The sequence below is a fragment of the Harpia harpyja genome, chromosome 5 (genome assembly GCF_026419915.1).
Source record: "Harpia harpyja isolate bHarHar1 chromosome 5, bHarHar1 primary haplotype, whole genome shotgun sequence".
Taxonomy (NCBI): Eukaryota; Metazoa; Chordata; class Aves; order Accipitriformes; family Accipitridae; genus Harpia; species Harpia harpyja.
In genome coordinates, this window is record NC_068944.1 from 33,278,311 (window position 1) to 33,296,662 (window position 18,352).

Genomic DNA, 18,352 nt, shown 5'->3' on the forward strand with positions numbered 1-18,352 from the left:
TGGAAATTGCATATGCTGAAGTCAAGCAGTATTAAGCTTTCACGAGCAGATAATTAACAGATAAAGCAGATAAATGTAGTATCTCTGTGCTCTGTAAATTAGATGTTGGTCTTAAAGAGGTTTCTCAGAAGCCATAGTTATGGGTTTTTGCTTAGCTAAATTTCATATTCTTACATGTTATTTTTTTATCCAGTCTATAGTTTTTGAAAACATCAATATGCTTTATGGCGACTGATGATTTTTGTTTAAACTGCTTCTACACATTGCTATGAAATAATCTTCTATTTCAATGTAACTTGGAAATATGATCCATTTCTTTAGGTGTAGCTAATAATGCTCTGGACTCTTACTATTGTAATGATGTTAATTCTTCCCAGTCTCTGTTCTGCTCGTCTGGCTTGCGCAAAGAGTTTTAAAAAGGGCAGGAACCTAAGACCACCGGCATTGCAGGGAAATAACATCTGAAAAGCTCCCAATCTTACAGTCTGCCCTCCTGCTGATGAAGAGCAATAGCAGACTTGATTTGGGTTTATTTGTGGACGGCTATTTTCTAAAAAATAACAAATCAAAGAAATAAATCAGTGCAGATCTTATATGACATTTTATCTGCTTTGATTTGTTGGTTGCTGTAGCATGACTGATAGAAAAGGAAGTACACTTCCTATTTTGCTACTGGGAGCATGCTTAAGCTTGTGTCATTTATTGTGGTACCTTTCTGTCATTTTGCTTATACTTCCAAACACACTCTACCACTTTTTTTTTTTACTTTTTTTTTCCAAATCCACAAATTTTATATTCATCAGTTCCTACTTAGTTTAACTTCTTTTTTTTTGCACCTTGGGTCAATCTTGCAGTTTCTATTTAGTCCTTACTTTGGAGAAAAGCCTTAGTGACTTCAACAGGTGGTCTCCTGGAATCAGCTCTTGGTTATGCTGTATTGAGTACATGATGTCTGCTAGAGAAATGCAGCTGAGATCACTGTGCTTGTTTGTCTGGTTACAATCTGAAATTTTACGCCAAAATCTATATTGCCAGTCAGGCCCTCCAGAATTGCTCTTCAAATTTGCTTTATTACTGAAGTCTCATCGAGCTACTTGCATGATGGTCAGAGCAGTAAAGGGAGACTGCAAAGTCAGTACCCTCCTTTCAGAGCCCAAAGAAGGAGGCATAGGAGTATATTTGTGACTCTCTTGACAGACAGGTTCAAAAAAGTCTACTATTGATTGGCTTGTGTGCTGCTTCAGCAGCTGAAAGGTGCCTTCTTTATTCAAATGATGGACTGTGGAGTGGAGAAGTCCTGTTCACATGTACACATAATGCATGTGCTGTAGGATTGGGGGAAATGAGATCCTATGTTTGTTTTTATATCCAGAATCTGCTCTGTTATGTTGCCAGGTTCCTTACTAGTTTCCTTGAATGCAGAAGCGTGTCTGTTTTGCAGGTGTTTTGCTAAAATTATGTTTCATTGTAAAGAACAGGTCTTACCCTGTTTGTTTTGCCTTTTTAAAAGCTACATTCACTTGTGGAATCATATAAGCAAGCAATTATTAATAGCCAAACAGTTAACAGTAAAACAAAGACGTCCATGTCTTTGATTTGGATTTAAGTCTTCGAATAATCTTTTGCTGAGCCGTGCAAAACACTTCTATTGTGTGATCGTTTGAATCATCGCTAATGAAGTTGACACACCCATGATGTTGGTTTTGGCTTCGATACCTGGAGGACTTACTGAAGTGGCTGGAGGGTTTGGTTGTGTTCCACATCTCACAGCATCATGGGACACTGGGACAGTAGTTGCCTCAGGGAAGCAAGAGAAAGTCAAAACTGGCATCATCACTGTTCATCTTCACTCCTACTTTGATTCTGCTCTGGTTCCTTTTAGCTTCTCACTTCTTTTCCTCAATGCAACAGCAGGAGAGCATCGTAACTCGGTCTGTGCAGAAAAAAAAGACTAAAGATGGCTTGATCTCCATTTTTTAAGTATGTATCTGAGCGAAAGTGGGTGATACTTCAGGGTTCTTTACTTTGGCAAAGAGCGTTTACAAAATCTAAATACTGGACATTTAAAGCTAATCAGATTTAACCTGGGAATAAATTGAAAAATAAGTTAAGCAAGGGTAAGTAATTATTGGAAAATTACTAAGGTGTGTAGTGGACTATCCATAAGGAAGTCTTTAAAACAAGGTATCTTTCTAAAAGATATATGCTGTAAATTAACCAGAAGTTATAGCCTGTGTGATCAGGAGGCTGTTCCAAATGCAGATCGTGGTTTCTGTTAAATTTCTAGGTCGTACCACAGAAAAGCAGTAAGGAAGAAGGGACTTGTTGCTCCTTTTTAAGTTACCAATACCTGTCAGCTTTTCTGTCAAACAGGTCTTATTAAAAATGGGTTGTATCTTGACAAGAATGATAAATGTTTAAACTCTATGGGGTTTTACTGTATTTCATTTTAAATGAAAAGGTAGGCTCTCTTCAGGAAAAAACCAACCATGTTAATAACTTCTAATTGTTCAAAATTGTTAAAGTGTGCTAGTTTGCAGTGTTGAGAGACTTTGCTTAGGTTGTAGGGTAGGAGAGGAAAGCTCTCTCCCTCTCTTTAAACTGTCCAGGTCCTGACCTCAGATTCGGGGGCATGCCTTGCTGTGCAGAAACCAAAGACTACATCCTTTCTCCTCTTGCAGTGTCAGTTCAGGAAGCAGGAATAATGGATCTCCTGAATGATAGCAGTGATGTTAGTATGGGATTTTGCTTGCAAAATTGTCTTCCCTTCCAGATGGGAAGGACCTGGCATCATCCTAGCTGGTGTCACTGTGATGGCTGCAGGACTATACCTGGCTTCTCCCACTTCTATGGAATGTAGGCAGAGCTGACACACCAACCCTCATCAGCCTCAAAGAAGTGCCCTAAATTTATTCAGCCCTCTGGAAGCATCCTGTTTGTGTTTGGCATACTTAGAAGCTCAGAAATGATATTAATATAAGTATGCCAATAGGTAGAAGGAATGAAAGCAGCCATAATATTTGAATAGAAAACATACAGGAATAACAGAATAGCTTTGCTGGTGGAGAGGTGGCATGATACGTTAAAATTCAGGTTCAAACAAGCTAAATAACTGTATCACAGTATGCCTGTGGATTCCAGTTAGAAGGAATATTATAATGTTATGGTTACAATATTGATTACTTGGTTGGGCAACTAACAATGAACATGATATGCTAAGAGAGAGTAAAAAATCACAATAATAATGAAAAACTTTGTTTCTGTATAGATAGTGTAAACATCATATGGGCATATAAGACAGACCCTCTTTTTTTCTTTTTTTTTTTTTTTTTTGACACCATGTATGACATTTCAGAGTAAATGGCCAAACAAGAGGAGAAACAGCTTGTGATTTAAGCCTAAGTTACTGTGCTGGACATGGTACAAAAGGTAACTACCAAAGAGTCAGTGCAGTAGTGATTGCCATGTACTGAAGCTCAATATTCTTGTGGGAGTGAAAGAGCCACAGAAGTGTTAGATAAAACTGAGGAAACCTCTCTGAAAGGAAATTAAAACAGTCAAAATTCTAAATTTCTTGAAGTGCCATGAAGTATCAGGGGTGGTTTTAGGGTCTTTTTGATAGGTAGTGTGCATTTTCTCTTGAAAATTAGTTTCTAAACAGAATAAAAAAGAATAAAAGAAATAAAAAGACATAATTGAATATGTGGAAGTCATTCCAAATAAGGAACATACAAAAGAGAATAAACTTTCACAAGGTTCATATCAAACCATAGTAAGGTACGCCCCAAAAAATTTGAAGAAAATTGTGAAAGACATAAAAGTAAATAAATTAACTCTTCTATTTCAAACACATTTGAAGTTGAAACTCTGCTGATTTATCTCTAGAATCAGTATATGAAAGAAATGTGATAGCGGTGTACTGATATTCAGTATGGAGGAGCTTACAGCTGCTACAACATTTTTTTCCAGGAGATGCAGCAAAGAAATATATTCAAATTGAGGCAGAATAGTTTTAGGCTGAGTATAACAAAATTTTTATGAAATTCTGAGGACAGATGATGCTTACCCAGGAGTTTAAATGACACAAATATGAAATTGCCAAATTGTTAACTGGAGTATGCATCCTAGCTGTTACTAGTAGAGGAATGGAAAGTGGCTGTTTGTGTTGCCAATCTAGAGTGTCTGACTTTGTAGCAGGCAAACTGTTAGGAGCTAAGTAATGAAGATTAGGTGAGGAGACACAGGGACATGTATCTTGAAAGATTGCCATTGTGGTTTTGTAGCCCTGCTTCACTATTCTACCAATTTTTCTGAAGGAGTCAAAGTAGGGCGGTTGGATGCTATGTGCTGCCTCTCCAAGAAACATGATCCACCACCATCGCCATTCATCTTATAAAATTACTGTGTTGTTCAGTAAGTGGGAAAGTTCCCTTCTGAGAAGGATGTGAGAAGTAAAAAGCTAAGTTTGCAGAGTAAAGGGATTTTTCCACTAGGGTCTTACTAGATTAGTCTGCGTACATGGGCCTATCAGTGTATTTATGAGAGGATGAAGGACAAGGTTGGCATATTCAAGCAGGAAGGTCCTTTGCAGGGCAGTAGAAAAAGGTCATAATGCTTAATGACTGAATGATAAAGTGGCAGATGAAATTCTATGTTAATAAATGCAAAATAATCCATTTAGGGGGAAAACCAGCTGCGACTATGTTATTCAATGCTAGACTCCACATTAGCTCTTACTTTTCAGGGAAGAGACCTGAAATGGTTGCAGGCAGGTCTATGCAAATTTTAGCTCACAGCCAGTCAAAAAGATAAATAAATTTTAAGAATGAATAGGAAGGGGACAGACAACTAAACAGAAACCATCCCTGACTTTGCTTAAATACAGGATACATTTCTTGTTATTTGTAACAGGCCAAGTAAATAGATCTTCATTTACTTAAGTATTGACTGATTTCATAGGACGCCAATCCAAATTTAAAAAAGCAGGCTCAAAGGGTGATTAAAGCATCAAAATGTCTAAATGAAACTTTTCCCCTCAAAAATTAAGTTTTTCGAAGTCACTTTGCAAATTGCTTCTCCAAGTCCTTGCAGCTGTGGGATTCACAGACTCCGTAAGTTGGCTATACTTAAAAAGTGTCGTGATTCATCTGTCATACCATAACTACCAAGAAACATCAAGCTGTTAGGAAAACAGTCTAGTGAGCAGCCCACAACACTTATGGAGCCATTTCAATATCTCTTAGCATGTAAAGTTGCCCGTGATCATTGAATGGGCAAACATCCTCAGGTTTTTTGACATGTAATGGTATGGGGTGATGTTTAATAATGTTTTATGTTAGAGGTTGCAAGATAACTCTAAAAATCAATTTGTAGCAAATGACACTTCATGTACAAATCATTAGTTTAAAGACAGAATATTTCAATGTTAATTTTTATTATGGGTCAAAGAGAAAGGAGATGCAAGGTGAAAAACAGAGGTAATTTTTCTTGTGAGAGGAACAGAGGTATATAGTCATGCAAATGTCATGCGTATTTGCCAGAATTTTGTTAAGAGTTACCTTAGATTTATTTTCTCATTCCCATGCTTTCTGGGACTTGAAGTGGGAGGGTCATGTCTCCCCCTCCTTCCTGTGCAATAAATAGTTAACAACATGGACATTTTCAATGTCCTGGGGCAGGCCTTTGAGTTAACAATTAACATAGGAGAGACACCCTGTCAGTTATTGTTTCAGCCTCTTTTTCTGCAGACTCACAAAAGTATTCTGGTTCATGTTTGGCAATTTCACACTCAGAAGGATTTCTGTTAGCCAAAAGGTCTAAGTAGTTGTTGTTATTGCCTTAATGTCAGCATAGATTCTGTAGGCTCTCGCAGAAATGATGAGGACAATTAGCCTTCCCTGTGCTTGAGATCTGACTGTTACACAAATTTAATCCTTAACAGTATCCACCAGTTAAACTACATAAATATGTCTAATGTATCTATATATGCATATAGATATAATGCAATCTGTATCGTTTCTTACTGCTGGACTACCAAAAGTTTTGGAAACCCATAATGATGTCTGTTGCCTTAGCAGAAGTTGCAGTAACTCTATTTATTTAGCATTATTTTTTTGGATGGGCATATTGACTGCTGTAAGTGACATCAAACTCAGGCTGAAAGTTTCCAAACTGAGACGAGCTCTGCCAAAACAGAAAGAATTCTGTTATTGTTGAGCTCTAGATGCCTAATGTGCAACTCTTAAACAGCAGTGCTGTGTTTTGGGAAATACTGATCAACTGGGACCCAGAAGCAGGCAACAAAAAGACATTGCTGGCTCCAAATGGCAAATTCCCTTCTCTGAAAGGGCAAAATGAAAGGAGGTAAGGGATATTTACAGAGAGTGCTTGTTATTCCTCCTTCTTTATGCACTTCTAAATATGCAGTTTCCTATCTGAAAGGATTTCTCAGCTAGGTAAGACTTCTATTTCTTGCAACTGATCAAACTAGAGGAAAAATGAAGAGAGGAATAAGATCAGCATGGCTAGTAAGAATGAGAGTGATTCTCGAGCATACCATCCAACTTTGATTATATTTTGCAATTTACTGTAAATACCCTTATGATACTTTCATATTTTTGGGGGAATTCTTCAAGCTTTTGCTCAACTAACTTCCATGGGAATTTATATAAATAATGACCTCTGGATTCTTGATGTGGAAATAATTATCCTCCTACTGGATAATACCTTGTCAGCCTGTCTAGTACTACCACAGATTTCTGTGTGTGCTCAGCTAGGCCAAGCCTTGAGAAATGAAGCTGCATCACGCTGCTTTGCTTTTCTTCCATCCTAAGGACTGTATACTTCTAGAAAGGGCAAACTTCCTTCCTAGGCCTGGGAATGACCGACCAAATCACTCACCTTTTTTCTTCTTTTCTTTTTGCTCTTTTTTTTCTGGTTAACATCTTAGATGTGTTGTTCATTCGTTCTTTTTAGTGTCTGTCTTGCAATAAAAATCTACGAAGAAAAAAACCTCCCTACTTGCATCAAAGTTATAATATTTCCAATAAATGCTCATTTGCTTCCTTTGCTCACTTGTTTTATTTAAGGCATTACCAAGGTGTTGTAAAGGATAACTCATGATTGGGAGTCTGGGGATGTACGTTGTGACATGATGACGCTGTCCACTCTGAGATACGAACAATGTAGACTTTGCTGCTGGCACTGTGCTGACTGGTAGGGCCACGCTTCTCGCAAGGCCAGCAAATGGAAGAGGACAGGTGCTGAGCACCGCAGTTCTGGTAACGGCAGTGGCTGCAGGGCATGTGTGCTCCCAGTCTTGCCTTCAGGGGCGTAAAAGCTCGCATGTAGCTAGTCAAGAAACAGACATGTATCAATAAAATAAAGCCAGGGTGTAATTAAACAATAAAACATGACAAACAGTGCATTTCTAGGGAATTACAACATGCCTTGGGTGGAGTTACAAGGCATGAGGCCAAAGGTTGGATGGCTTTAATCACCCAAGACACACAGAAAACCCCTAATGCTGACAGTGCTAGAGAAAGGAAGAGTGGGATGGTGTGGGCAGTCTTTCTGCACACAGTTTAGAAGCCAAGTTTTGATTTTGTCCTATTTGGGTACAGAACTGTCTGTATGTCCTGCATGTGTTTTGCTGTTTATGGCCTCAACTGGTTAACCTACAAGACTGCAGAATGACACTGGCACGTCCAACCAGCTAGTCACTTGTTCAGCACCCAAGTAGATCTAATGTGTGGAGCAGAAAGTTCTACCCTGGATTAAGGCAATTTTTTCCAGCCTGTGTGCCTGGGCTGGGATTTCCATGAGTAGAGTTCAAGAGCAATGCGAGCAGCTGCTAGCTCTGGTATGGGGAACAAGGAACCGGGAGAATGAGAGGATCCCTGGGATGCTGGAAGCTGAACTGTTGAAGGGGGTCTGTGCTGAGGCTAAGGCTGGGGAGCCTTGAGATGACATATCTGGGGTAACAGACATTCTGTGACCATGGACTTGGCCAGAGAGGCCCAGAGGATGAGCTGGAAGCCAGAGTTACATTGTCCAGTGAGGTGGGACAAATGCTTTTCAGTGTGGATAATTAAAATATAATTGTGATACCACCAGGTGTCCTGATGGCTACTATTGTAATTCTGTACAGGGGGGCTGTGAGATTTCAAGAAGCTGTGAGTGGGATGGCCAGTTTCTTCTTCTTAATGCTGATCTGCTCCAAGTGACCTTTCTAAGGATCTGAAGTTCTACCCAAGAGGTAGGTATGAGGCGATGCTTGCAGGTGCAGTGTTTCTCTTACCCTGTGTTCTTCCTCTTTGTTATCTTCTGGCATTTGGCTGGAGGGATGGAAGACTTCTGCAGAGACAGAAGACTTCTGCTGAGAACCACAGCTGGCAGCAGGATATCATCTCTCAGTAAGGGGCAGAAGCTAAATCCGGTGTGCTCGCTGCAGTGGCAGCTCCCAGGAGGGTGCGAGAGTAACAGGCTCTTGGAGAAGAGTTCTTGTGAGGTGGGAGTCTTTGTGTCATGCTGGTAATAAAGTGTTCAAAGACAGAACATGCTGATTCACAGAAATTGAGACTGTTTGTGGGAAAGGGTTGGCTTTCACAAATATCTTGACTTCAAAACTATTGTGGAAATAAAGTTTTGGAACTGTCAGAATGTTTTGGTAGTTTCTAACTGAATGGCTTTCTCATTCAAAGTTACTTTTTGTTTTGAAAATTAAACTTAATAGCATATTTAAGAAGTTGTATTGAAAAGATATGTTTTGAAATTGTCAAAGCAAAATGTTGTCCTTGAACTCCAGGTTTTTTTTCTTTGCTCTAGGTCTTTAGCTTTGAAAATTTTAATAATTTAAACCTTTCCTCTCACCTTGAAGTGTGGAAAAAAATACTGATATCTAGAAAACTCTTTACAAGGAAACCGTTTCTCTCTCAGCTTAACATAAAGTGCCACTTTAACATGGAGTAGGCCCATTTAAAAACAACAAGTTTCTAATAAATTCACTTAAAAAATAAATAAAACAATTCTATTGCTACATAAGCCACCTTTTACTGCTGCAATTAGTCTCCCACAAGTACAACCAGGTTCTCTGATTTTAAGCTTAAAATGATTACTGATGATTGTAATGCACTCAAAAGAAACCAAACACAGATGGTTAAATTTGAACAATGTTTTTCTCACACAGTATTTAATGTTCAAGAAAGTCATAAAACAAAGAAGTCCCAATTCAGTACTGTGCAGCATGTCCTGCTGATGTGTTTATTTCTGTTGCCTGGATTTTAATCACTGGGATGTGCTCACTTCAAATGTGATGCTAAACATTGCCTGTTATTATAATGCATTTCCCAGGAAAGTGCATTCTGACTAGCATGCAAAACGCAGGAGAAAAACATAGGAGGATTATTTTTTTTTTTTAAACTTGGCCTTAAGAAAAACAATGGTTCATTCTTTCAAGCCCTGGATCCTGAGTCCTATTTATACTGTTACCAGTTTGGCAAAGGGAAAGGGCCTTCCAAGTGAGTGTGAATTACAGTTGTACCTACAGCCTTGCACTGCCAGTGGGCCATACTCTTAAGTGTGAATTCAGTTCCTCACAACTCAGTGTCATACTTTCTGCCCCCACCGTGCCAGGAAGCTTCATGGCGTGGCTCACAGCCTTACCAATGTGCTTAGTCAAGCTTGCGGGGCAGAATCCCGGTCCCCATCTGCTCTGCACGGACGTTAAAGATACCGCTCTGCTTTTTCCTAAGAGTAGTGGTTTGTTGCAGAGTTCTTGACTATAATTACGTCCCACAGTAACCGTTGTGCAGCAAGACATGAGTCAGTTGACTGCTTCCAGTCCAGCAGTGGTTGCGTTTTGGTGGTGATGCAGATTTCTGGAGCAGTGAGTGTGTTATATAGTGAAGCCTTGTTACTGACGTTGTTAGGTTAGCTGGGCTCGCTGGTTAAGCTTGTGTGATAGAAGTGCTTCTCATCATGGTGATGTCGGGGTGCCATGGTGACATAAGATGTATAGAACAGATATGATTGCTTTTTTCTTTATTTGTAACATTATTGGCACCTTTATAGTACTATATATAGGTTCAATCTATTGCATTAAAATGATGGTGGATGGTGAAGGTAGGTGGAAGGTAAAGCAGAATAGCTATGGAGGAAAGGTGGCAGCTTTCCAGTTAGCCCATATTACTGAAACTGAGACAAAATACTTTTTTTTCGCTAGGACTGGCTAGAACCTCATCATCAGCTCTGAATCAGTCAAGCACAAACCCGATTCATTCTGTGACTCTCCCCACTTCTACTGCCTTTCAAGTATTTTTTACCTGGGAAACTTTATGACAGTAGTATCTTGCAACGTAAAACATTATTGTCCTACACTGTGTGCTCAGGACTTTATCATTACAGCAGAACACCAACAGCAGCAGGTTGGCAGATTTGCTGCTGAGCTGGTTGGGTGCCTCCATGTCATTAGTCCATGTTACATGTGTTACCGAAGCCCAGCATTCACTGCTTAGCGTGGAGGTACAGAGAAAGGAAGGAAGCGCTGTTGGCAGACATCATCAGCTAGTTCTTGTCTGCGATTTCATGATGTTTAAGGCACAGCAGAGCTTTTTTCTCATTAGTAAGAGTCAGTATGCAGAAAACAGATCTCATGAAGTGCTGGTGTACTGTGTCACCCTGTTCCATCCTCATTTCAGCATCACCCACTTCTGCCTTGCCTGAAAAGTTACACACTCTGCAGGATGCCTTGGGAAGACGGATTGTTTTCATTTGCAGAGAGGTTTGCAGCAGAGCACTTTTTAAATGACATTGTAAGAAATTGCTACAGTGCAAGACCTGCTCTGACTTTTATTTATATAAAAAGAGATCAGGGTTAGGATTTCTAGTTGGAAGAAACCCATGATTTTACTAGGACAGGGGGGCTCATTCTTCTCTCTTGGCATACCATGCTCTCTGCAATCTATTTGAGAGGCAATAAAGGCGGTAATAAAGTGGCAATCAAAAACAACGCTTCAGTAGTCCTGATCCGCAGTTTGTGGGATTTCATTTGGAACTTATTTACCTAACCCCCTCCCACACAGCTATCTGTCTTAGGCACCTCCACGAATCTCCTCTTTTGAGTACTTGAAGCCATCAGAATCTTGAATTTAGTTCTTTCTCACAGCAGCCTGGAAGGCTTTATTGTTGCGAAGGGGAAATGTAGAGAGGTAAGGGTATATGGGCACTACAGGTATGGAGTACAGAGATGGCAGTAATGACTCTGGAGCCAGGAGCAATACATTTGCATCAGTGCCACATTATACCAGGTTAACTGACCCTCCGAAGAAGAAACCTGTATTTCTCATGGATATGCTGGGGCTGGGGGACTGTCCTGCCACCAGATCTGAGTGAGAACTTCTCCATGTTTCTGCACCACGCTGTGCTGCTCTGCAGCCAAACAGTGCCCAGGGGGGGTCAGAGCTGTCAGTGTTTGGGTGCTCTGAAGTGCAAAGTAGATATGTCTGAGTGACTTACCTCACAGCAGCTGAACGTACCTCCTGAGGTCCCTTCCAACCTGAATTACTGTATGATCCTGTGATCCCTCGTCTCACAAGTCCAGAGCTATTGCTGCAGCCACTAGGCAATCCTTTCCTTCACCCCACAGCTGTGGTTAGCTGGCTGCACTGACAGTAGGACAGTAGCTGACACTGACAGCAATGCTTCTCACCTGGTAATACAGCTGAGCAAATAGTTCAGAATGAAGTTGATGTATTATCTTTTATTGGCAGGCATATAATAAAAGCAAGATATGTATAAGCTGCTCATAATTTTCTCACATTCATTATTTTACATATTTTAGAAAGCTGTCTTTCACAAATCTTTTCTCTGTGTGTTGATTATGAACCATTCTGTGAGCATCACCAGGCCTCTTGATTGCTACTTTGTAATTAGGTACCAGGACTTTGAAGATCTTGTTTCTGACCTAGCTGGGACAAGTTCACAGCATTGCTGGCATTCATAATCCTGAGTGGATAGGTTGGATGCTTTCTCTTATTCCTCAGGATGGCAAGATTGACATATACTTTCTGCAGGTTTTCATGCCAGTAGATACTGACCTGGATGTGACCAAGAAAGGCTGAAGAGAGGACTGAATGATCATAAATTCAAAATTACACACACAGAAGAGGCTTGTTTCTCAGTTTCCTCTGTTTTACATTACTGCTCTGGAAGTCCTTTTCCTTTCCCTCTCTATTTTTGCACATATCTTCTGTTGGGCAGCAACATATTTAAAGGGAAGAGCTGAACAGCTAGTAATAGAATACTGTATGTTTTTTGTATGCATAGGTAGTTTTCTGTCTCTGGAGGCTAATAGATTTAAGGTCCTAGGCTAATTGTTATATACACAACTGATGGAAAATTGGGACACAGTTGACCATGATTATGAACTTATGCAGAGCATTTCCTTCAGTTTTCACTCTTCCAGCATAAGTGTGGGATTCTGTGTTCCTTGCTCAAGCAAAGTCCTGCTGTGCAGCTGAGTCAAGGTAATGGGCTGTTGCCTGAATGAAGACTGCAGCATTTAGAAATATAGGACAAAGCAGATTTTCTACTCTTTATTGACTTTCTTCCTCACTGTGGGATTTGAGCACATCCCAATCTTTAATACATTTCTCTTTGTAACATACTTTGGGATGGAGGAAAATGTTATCTTCCCAAATCTGCCTATAGGGAATTGACATGGGTAGAGGTGAAAAACTTTAAAACATGCAGGTTTCCAGTGGTACAGATGGGACCTTACTTGGGTGCCTCACTCTCATAGCTAGTAGCTAGACATTTTTAAAAATGCCCCTAGAGATGTCTCTGAAAATCAGCAACGTGGCAGAGCAGGGACTTGAACCCACCCTGGTGTCCCGGATGCTTAGCTAGTGCTGCAAATGCTGGTTTATCCTTCCTGTCCTAACACTGTACTTAGTCTTGTCACTGCTGCCTTTGATTTAGAAGGGCCGCTCTGAATAGAAAGACTGTACTCAGGGTGAGTAATGGTGGTGAAATTGGTCTGTCTTTTTAGTAGCTGATTTTTAAGCCTGAAAAATCTGGCATCTTCACAAATTGTGAATCAGTGCATCCAGCTACAGATGTTATCCTCTGCAAATTGAGGATCCTGTACCCAGCCATACTGCTGTTGAACTACAGAAATGCTATCTGAAAGTGATTCCTATTTCTGTGGCATCCAGAAGATACTTGCTTTCTCTTTGTAGAAGCAAAAGATCAGAGAAGGTAAAAAGCAAACTAGACTAACACAAAGGAAGGGGAAAAAATGTGTTCAAAAGACCTCTGTCTCTCCCCGGCTTCCTGCTCCCTCCCCCTGCCCCCCGCCTCCTCTTCCTTCTGTCTCTAAGGGTTAAATATGCAAAGGGAAAAAATTGCTAGACTTTATGTCTGTGCTTGGTGGGAACTATTAAATTACGGCTGGATGTTTTTAATTATGCCACACATAAATGCCTGAACGCAACAGTGTTTTAATCCAAATGCGAGCCTCATTTATGTGTGTTCTGTGTTTGCTCTGAAATGCACTGGCTGGCACTTGTTTGTGGTGGCCCCTTTGTGGCATTGTAACAGTGTAGGGTTTTCCCCCCCCTCCTCTTTTTTTTTTCCCAAGTGCGAGGATGGGAGCTAGTGCTGGCGAGGGGGAAAGGAAATGGGTAATAAAACAGAGAGCTAAGCGGCTCACTGGAGCCAGCGATGCTGGGATCTGGTTAATTGCTCCAAAATGAAAAAGATTCGGGGGTTTTCATGAAATCCCATAGGTGCATTTGCCAAGCCTCAAATATTAGATTGAATTACAGTTCCTAATTCCTCCCCCCCTTTACCCACAGCCATGTGTCTTATTTCTTCCTAAGGCTTGTCCACTTTTCAGAGCAATGAATGTAAGAGGGAAGCTGAGTAAGGACTGCCTTCTTGCTTGTTTTACACCTTCCCCACCTACGTCTTTTCCTAATCCTACCTTTTATTAAAAAACAAGAAATCTGTCTCTCTCTCTCCTCCAGTGTATCCCGATCTGTTTGTGGATTTGAGGTTGAAATGTTGCCTATATATTCTGCCTCGCAAGGGACTGCGGGGAGAGTGTACCGAGGAAGACTGTCTCTGTCCCTTGTTCTCTACACCCACGCACTAGCTAAGCATAATATAATCCTTTTCTGCATAGCCACCAAGACTTGTTTTTTTAAAGGGGCTTTGACCTGTCCCTCTCATTTTCAGGAATAATTTTACATTGGCAGTTAGTTGTGCCAGCATTTTTACTATCCCACAAAGGGATTTTAGCACCTGATTTGTGGGTGTAAGGGGACTTCACTGGGAAATTACATCAGTGGCGTGGCTCAGAGGAGTAACTGTCTCCGAGATCAAATCCTTAAATGGTAGGATTGGCACCCACAAAACTGAAGCTGGAGCTGAGACTCTCCTGCGTATAAATTATATCCACAAATCAAGATGCAAGCCCCTTTTCTGACAGTTATTGTGTTTTGTTAACCAGTGAACAATGTATATTTTCTCAGCCTGGACATTTCAAGATTACAAAAAGTGCACCTTGGTTATTCAGCTGGTATCTGATCTAAGTGTTGTTTCTCTTCTTGTGAGGAACTGGAGATCTTTCCTCTTTCTTCCACCCCGGAGCTGGGAAGGCCCTCTGAGTCATCTAGGTCTGTCCCAGCCTTGGAACAGACCTTTCTGCTGGAAATTTCTCTGGCATGTTTTTCTGAGCTGATTGCTCTGGTGTTCTCAGCATCCCCCCACAGGCAGATAATTCTGATGCATTTCTTCAGCGACCTTTTTTTTTTTTGCCTTTCACTTTTGTTTCAACCTTTTTTGTGTGTTTTGGGTAAGGGCGTTCCTGCATGCCAGCCCTCCGTCCTCGTGGAAGTTGTTGTTTCCTACATGCCTGTGTTATTTCTCACCTTCCTCATACCATTTATCCGTGGAAGCTCCCCTGGAAATGAGTGTGTGAAGTGTTCCTTCAAAATTTGCATGCACATTAGCGATTAAATGTAAGTTCCTACTTTCAGTCAGCTGTGATTATTTTAAATAATTAAAAATTAAGAGCCCCATTTCCCACTCAAAGGCAAGAAGGATTTGAGCCACTGTTTAGCTGGCAATGTCTACCCAGCTCCTCATGCAGCCTCTGCTCTTAGGCGCTAGTCTGGGCTGCCTAGCTTAAGAAAGCAGAGCAACTAAGGGCATGCTCTAGTAAAGCATGCTTTGATACTTCTGCTGTTTCCTTGTACGTGATCTCATGATGCATTGCTGTGGGGAGATCTAACTGTTCTGCCAACTTGTTTTCAAGAACTGTTTTCAAAGAGAATGGTTTTAAATTGCTCACTTGGGGGGTCATTTATTGTCTATTTTTTTAGTGCTGGGTCCTCAGGCATTTGAGGGTGAAATCTCTATTGTTCACCCCACCTCCAAAATGATCAGAAATCACGGATTTTTATTTAGCCACCCACTGTCTTTTGACCTGAATACTTCAGTTTTTATTTCCCACCCAGTCCCTTCCTAATGTTAGCCACAGTCTTCCCATCTCGCTCTCACCCTGTAGGGTAAGGAAATGTGGTTTCATCCATGAATGACATTAATGCCATTGTGTGAATCATTAGTGGATCCAGCATCACAAGCCCTAGGGGATCAAATACTTGCAAACCACTAGAGAGAGATTCTAATATCAAATACGTGGCAGGAATCATCCTAGCTCGAAGAAAACAAAACAACCCTATTTAATACCCAGAGAAGGTCACGGTGCTTAGAGAGAGCAGAAGAGCTTGTGTAATGGCCTTGAGGGGCCCAGTGGCAACCATCCTGCTTCTCCCTTCTGTCCGCAGCTCCTCTCACCTCCCCTTCTCCCTTTCCAACCAACTAACCAGTTCCTTCCCACTTGTGGCATATAATGGCAGTATTTGAAGCCCTGACAAGGCAGTTGCCTTGTTCTTCCTCAAAACAAACAAACAAAAAGTCAAGATGAAGCATGATTAACTCAGAAAAAAAATTAATAAAGACAAAAACTGAGCTTTTGTGGTGGGGTAGGAGAGGAAGAACTGAACACCTGCTGCACTGCTGCAATGCCATCTCCATTGCCCAGGAGGCTGCTGTTAATTCTACCTTTGCTGGTCTTTGTGCGGGTGTTTCTGCTTTGCCTTAGCCCTAGGTAGAAGAGAGCACAGGGCTGTCTTGCAGCCCAAGGAGGAGCATAAGATGTAACCTTGTGACTGCTTGCTGGCACCTCCGATGATCCCAGCACTTAAGTATGTGTTCAAAAAATTTTTTTTTGTCTAATGGCAGGTGCTCACATTCGAAAATTTTGGCCAAACATCTGCTGGGATGTAAACACGCAGGGCATATTTGGCTGTTGGCTCCTGCAGTATGCATTACCTGTGTAAGAACAGGAATACTGTGCAAAAGCAGAGGAAAGCAGATGGGAGTGCTCTGTTATGCATAACAGGACACAGACTTCCCTTAATGACCTCATCCTGGTAACCTTGAAAAGAAAATTCAAAGGTATCACAAACTCCTTTTCTGTGGAAACAATTATTCACAAATATCAGGCGTCAATACTTCACATTCACTGCAAAAATTAGGCGGTTAATAAATACGGGCAGTCTATCCAAGTAATTAACTGGCATAGCTAGAGCCTGCTGTGGTGGAAGTGGCAAACCTAGAGATGTGTAAAACATCTTAAAATAGCTGTTGAAATATTTGTGTAAAATTGTATTTTTTTCAAGAACCTACATTTCATTTCTTTTCCCTTGTGCACTATGAATTAAAATATTGGGATATGGGAATCTCCAGTCCCAGAGGGTGGTCATGGTGGCAGAACTGAAGGGAGGGTTAGTTAATTTTATCAAGTATACAGAACAAGCTTGAAAGAATTTGAAATCAGCTAGGTTGGTTTTAACTATATTCATGTCTGAAACTCTTTGCAAAGTAAACCTGATCATTTGTATTGGAGTTCTTACACTCCATCTCCAGAGCTAACAGAGGTGACAAAGCAATGTGGAGTGGAAAAATTAAAGTCAGTATTCTGAGAAATATCAGGTAACACTGAATTTTCAAACTCTTCGATGCTGACATCTGTAAACAGAGATTCTGTAAGCTTACTTTTTGAAGCTCATTGCCATAGTGAACTTGTTAGTTCTCTGGTAACTATGAAGGTTTTGCCAGCAGTGATGTCAGACTCAGAATTAAAAGTATGTGTGGAACAGATAAGATAAAAGGTGCCTTTTTTCTTCTTTGAACATTGAGAGTTTTCTGGTTGTAGTTTCTCGAACTTGTTGAAGTTAATACATGATAACACAAACTATTTTGGGACAGGGAAAGATAATCCTTCAGGCACAACAACAAAAAAACAAAATAAAGAGAAAGCACCGCCCACCCAGACCCTACGTATATGGAAGATTGATTTTCTGTGTGCATGATTAAATAAATATCTTAATTTATTAAGCAAAGACTTATGGAAAAAAAAGAAAAATGATGAAAATAATGTTTAATCCATGCATATGGCTACTACAGAGCCTTTTTGAATAATGGATCTTTTCCTGCACATCAGTGTTACTACAAAACTGGAAAAGCATCAGAGGAATCTTTCGCTTGCTGTATGAGCCTTGGGAAGTTAAGTACTGAGATGAGGCTAGGATATGTTTTCCCAAACTGTGAAACTTTGATAAAAACAGGGCTGAAAATGACTGTATAAGGTAATAGATAGGTACAAGCCCTCACTGGTGAAATCTCTGATCAGGATCAGCAATGTTCCATTATTTATCAGGAACTTGGAAATGCTATGATGTTTTAAAAATTCAACTAGATACTGTCCCTAACTGGATATCTCTCTACATACTGTATCTTTTGCTATTTCTACAGTAACTTATATGAACTCTAGTATAAGTAGTGAAAATACAAACAGTAGCCAAGACATTTTTAAGTGATAACTTCTATTAATAAGGTACAACATAAACAGACTTCAAGGTCTATGAGCATTGCTTAACAAGCAGAAGCTTATGTGGTAACTGAATAGTTTCATGGTTTCTAAAAAGCTGTTTAAATCAGTGGACTTAAAGCAACTCCTGTCAAAGTCAGAGGGAATTTTACCAGTGGAAACAGTATTAAGCCCCAAAGAGATCATTTTTTCAGCACCTTTGCAACTTTTCATCTGGCACCATTGAAGGCAATGGAAAGGTTTTAATTGACTTTGGTGCATAAAGGGATGTTAGCTGTGTAACCCAAGATATCTCATATGTGCCAAAGAATAAACGAAATTTAGAATGAGACCAGCTTTGCTGTAATGGTGATGATATAATACTCAAGAGCAAACAACTAATAACCTCTTCTT

General features: G+C 40.3%; 1 long non-coding RNA gene across 1 annotated transcript in view; it reads left to right on the forward strand.

Annotated features, from left to right (window-relative positions):
- LOC128142509 (uncharacterized) overlaps nt 1-18,352 on the forward strand; it is a 55,006-nt gene that overhangs the window by 2,482 nt on the left and 34,172 nt on the right. Inside the window, exon 2 of the long non-coding RNA XR_008235434.1 lies at nt 8,150-8,257. This is a non-coding gene — a long non-coding RNA (uncharacterized LOC128142509). The remainder of the gene's footprint in view (nt 1-8,149; nt 8,258-18,352) is intronic.